The sequence below is a fragment of the Papaver somniferum genome, chromosome 4 (genome assembly GCF_003573695.1).
Source record: "Papaver somniferum cultivar HN1 chromosome 4, ASM357369v1, whole genome shotgun sequence".
In the NCBI taxonomy this organism is placed as follows: domain Eukaryota; kingdom Viridiplantae; phylum Streptophyta; class Magnoliopsida; order Ranunculales; family Papaveraceae; genus Papaver; species Papaver somniferum.
In genome coordinates, this window is record NC_039361.1 from 119688740 (window position 1) to 119693568 (window position 4829).

At 34.0% G+C, this 4829-nt stretch overlaps 1 long non-coding RNA gene across 1 annotated transcript; it reads right to left on the reverse strand.

Annotated features, from left to right (window-relative positions):
* Positions 1-915: 915 nt before the first annotated feature.
* On the reverse strand, positions 916-3231 carry LOC113276451. The gene is made up of 2 exons (XR_003324396.1): positions 1897-3231; positions 916-1221 (listed from the first exon to the last, which is right to left on the reverse strand). It is a non-coding gene; the product is annotated as an uncharacterized LOC113276451 (long non-coding RNA).
* Between the last annotated feature and the right edge of the window lie 1598 nt (positions 3232-4829).

Consider the following 4829-nt stretch of genomic DNA (forward strand, 5'->3'; position numbering starts at 1 on the left):
CTCAAGTTTATAGACATACCTTTTTAGAAGAATCCAGTTGAATTATATAGCCTTACCGAACATAATCTGTGTCCCCCAATTCTCGTGCTTCCCTCACCGTATACATAACAGGGCATTCCTTGGTGAGGATGCACTTACAACACAATCAAGTTGTGTTGGGGTGAACGACGTATTGCTCACCACAAGTGACCTTTGGATTATCATAAAAGAGACTTCTTTTAGAACCTTTCACATCCAATTCCATTTTTCCAAAAAACTTGTTAAGTTCCAACATCATGGATACTGCCTTCTCCTGTAGCGCCCCCAAAGCTAGCAACTGACTAATCCGAGAGATTAACTAAATAAAGAGGCACTACGAATCCAAATCAAATACTTAAAATTTCAATTAAGAAATCTGCTACAAAAACTTAACCCAAAACTAACCCCACTCAGAAATTTATATACAAGAACTCCTCTCAAATGATACATATACAATAGTCATTTGGTTTATAAATAGAATATACAACATAATAAACATATCAGAATATAACCAACTAACGAAGTCAACTTCTCGGAGCTTTCGCTGCGCAACTCTGATCTGTCTCTGTAACTGAAAGTGGGAAAGGGTGAGCACATCATCCCTAGAAGGGGTGCCCAGCAGGAATAATATTCAACTTTTTAAAGAAATCAAGAGCAAGATTTGGAAAACAATACATATTTTCCCAAACAACAAAGTGACTAAGTCACTGGTAATACTCAAACATGTATATGGACAAACTCCTTCCTCAAACAATGTATACTATGGTTGTGCAATTCCGAACTCGCAAATCCACACCTAATCGTAAGTATTGATGTCGACAATTCCGAACTCGGAAACTGCCGACCAATATATCATAAAAGATCTAGGTATAAATGTGAAAGAGCGTATCCTATATACCACAGGTGGAAATTCTTATTTCCCATAACAATTCATGACGAAAACAAAACATTACAAGTCCTTTCCAAACCATGGAAAGATTACAAAGAACCAACAGAACACTCATAATACAAGCTGAACAATGCATGGATTGCACAAACAGATAAAGCATTAGTTTGTAAAACATAAACTTTTGCAAAAGAAACAACAATGGTTTCAAAAGAGTTAAAAGTATTCCCACCTCTTTTGATGACAAGCCACGCCTACCTCGAGATCCACGATCCACCGGTTCATCCTTTGAATTAATCGTTGTTAATATCGAGTAACTGTTAATCACAGAAAAACTCTAAGAATCTAGCCAAAGTGGCTCACACAAGTCTCATAACATAATTTATACAAATTCCAGTTATAAGCTAAGTGAACTATCTAATGGTTCTAAGCCCATTATGGTATCTCATTCTCTATCTTTAACATAACTAAGAGTTTACTAATACAATTAGGTTGTAATTATAGTCCATTAGCTAAGTCTTATGAGTATCTACAACTATGTAAAAGGAATCAAAGGCTAAATCAGACCATTAGGGTCCAATACATCAAAATAGGAAAAACTAAACCTAAGCACAAGTCCACTAAACAAGCCCATTAACTTAAGGCCCAATCTACCTGAGTCAACTAACGGTCAATAACAGTTGAAGGGTCAATTAACAGTCAACATATAGTCAAAGGTCAATGTTCTGGTCAAATAATTAACTCGGTCAAAGTGAATCGGTGAGTCAACTCAGGTTTAACAAGGTTCACTCAACTCAGTCAGATAACTGAGTCAGACCGAGTCAGACTGAATAAATTCAGTCAGACAAACTAAAGGTTTTAACACAACTAAAACTCTTAACTTAGTTCACCTTCAATCTATTCAATACATTAATTCATTCATTTTAACATAATACTACAATTAAAATATTGAATAACAATGAAATTCATTTACAAACAACAACTTTGATTACCTGCAATTGCAGCTTTAGTCAACAACTTTCTACAAGAGAGATTTAACTCCACTAAAATTGTAGGTTCACTCCAACTACAAACCAACTCTGCACAATACAAACTCGGCTCATACTTATACCCCCTGCAACCTCAACAATCTAAACACTAACAACAGTGCCACTTCCGCACATTTAAACAATCACTACATCTGCCAGATCCCATTATACATTTTATGCACACCCAGAACTGCAATACCAATCTCATCTCCAATTTCTACCACTTCATTATCATCATCTCAGATTAACCACACCTAACTCATTACCCGCAATTACTCGACTCCAATAACAACCCTGCAATACTCATTCCATCTCTCTGTAACGGACACTTAACCCCATCACCTGCCATTTATATTCACTACCTTTAACAAAGCAATACCCATCTCATCTTCTTCTCATTCTCCCAATTCATAAGAACATACATTCATCTCAAGTAACTCAGCACCAACAACATCTCTAACCTCCACATCCTTGCACTTTGTCTATTCATTCTAGTTCACAGTAATTCAACACAAATCTGCTTCATCCACAATTCTACTCCATATTCATTTCAAAGCACACTATCAATAACAATTACACAAACTCAAAAATTCAATGATTCAACCTTCTTATATTTAAATTAAAGCAAGTGGAAGCTTACCCCAGTAACAGCATCCACTGAATCGAAATTCCCTGACTTGCAACTCAAACCCATGAACCCTAAGTCCTCATTTTATTAAGAACCCTAACTGAAATTTCTTCTTTTTTCTTTCACAAATCAATTCCAGAATTATCAAGTCCACAAACCCTAATCTCTGTCTTTCCCTGAGTTTGCATCATTACTTGAATCAACACCAAAATTATCCCAATTCCATCAACAGCTTCACTCATCAAACTCAACTCCATTTAACACCCTCAAATCCAAATCTCAAAATTGTAATCTTCATGTTCTTCAGTAAATCCTCTTTTATTTCTCCATCCTCTGTAGCAACTCTAACCCTTCAATTCCCTATCAGATAAACTCCATAAATTCAAATAGACAACAACCCTCTTAATGTTTACCTAACAACAACCCGAATCACTTATCAATTTCAACATGAACTCAATCTCAAAACCCTAATTTGGTTCTATCTGATTTACCGTCTCTTGTATCTCTGAATCAACTGCTTGAATTAACACCACCACATCATCACCTTCATTATCTACACAAACATCATAAGTTGATTTTCTTCACTGAGTCTCACGGATAATCAACAAGAGAAAAAAACCGAGAAAGAGAGGAAGAAAGAAGACAAAGAAAGAGAAAGAAGAAGATGAGAAGAAAATAGAATGAAGAAGAAAAAGGAAAAGATCGAGTTTATCTTCTCGGTCTGGGGATAAGACCAAGACAAGTTGTAAAGGAACTTCCTCAAATGATAAGGGAAGACAGGTCGTTTAGAATGTTAAAAGACTAATTTGCCCTTCTCACTAATCTGATAAATTCGTCTTCGTCCGGTATTCGAATGACACGTTCGAGTAGTCTCGCATAACTCTTCAAGAACTATCTAGTGGTACTAGTTTCATATCTAGATTACTGTTAGATTAATTCGTAGTAATTAGCGTTCGTATTAAACTAATTGGGTCATTATCGGCTAAATCGTCTCTTGACTAGTCTAATAGAGTTGACGAGCTTCAGGGTCTTTACATTCTCCCTACCTTATATATTTTCGTCCTCGAAAATCGAACCATCCTTCTAGTCTTCAAAACTCCCCACCTTATAGAATAATCTTATTTCCTATCTTAGCGCAAACAATATAAAACAAAGCACAAATACATATGGCTTTCTACAACTAAAATTTGTGGCTCTAGGTTCAATAGCCTAAATTCAAATTCCGTAAGATGATTGTCTCTAAGGTCACTATGCGAATTAATTTCTAACAGATGACTAGGTCTAAATTCTTATCACTAAATTCCTACTTTAATAGATTAATGGCTTCTAACTACGAGAGAAGGTACTCTATCGGTTTCTAAGTAAAGTTTGGGATCTATCAGTTCACTAATAGAAGCAAGTCTCCCTTCAATGCCTAGTGATACAAGAATGCAGTTGCCCTGTCTAGGTTCGCGACGCCTGACAGTGCCTACCTACGTAGCAAGTATCACCTGAACACATCAGAATTACCAACCTCACTATTCCCCAGTGCTGGATTAACTAAGTTTTAACTTATTAAGATTAATTAGTTTGTAACTTCCATCTTAACTGATGTAATTTAAAATTTCACTTCATAGAATATATAAATATTTTACAACATTTTAACCAATTTAGTCACCTGAATATTTATTTACTTATTTATCCATTTATTTCTTTTACCAATATAAGTAATTCCAAATTCGATTTTACGTCAATTTATAATATTTGATAATTTTAACTTTACTGTAATACTATATATAAATTTTCCAAATATTACCTATTATAAACTTCCTACTAATTTAATTACTCGAATAATTTTCTTTTTAATGGTGTTATTATTCTCATTATTCTTAAGTTGATATTCCGGTTGGTATACTAAGCCTTAATCTTCTAAATATAATTTTACGTTCACGTAAGGATTGATATAACATATTTTTATTTATTCATCACGAATCCATATACAATATCTTGTTAAAGATTGGCGTTGGAAATTTAATATGATCTAAATTTGAGTCTGCATAAAATAATAATATATCCTAATAATCTTTAGATTTTTCTATTAGTGTAAAGTATCCTATTAATATAACGGATTTTTTTTCTTTTAATTCCAATACCGCACTGAGCATCTGAATACTATTATTACTATTTCATGCGTACTTGTTTCGTTTTAATATTTACTGGATCATTTGTTAGATTAAAAATAATTTCGGTACGAGATTATTAACGATTTGATTCTTTTTATTTTATATAT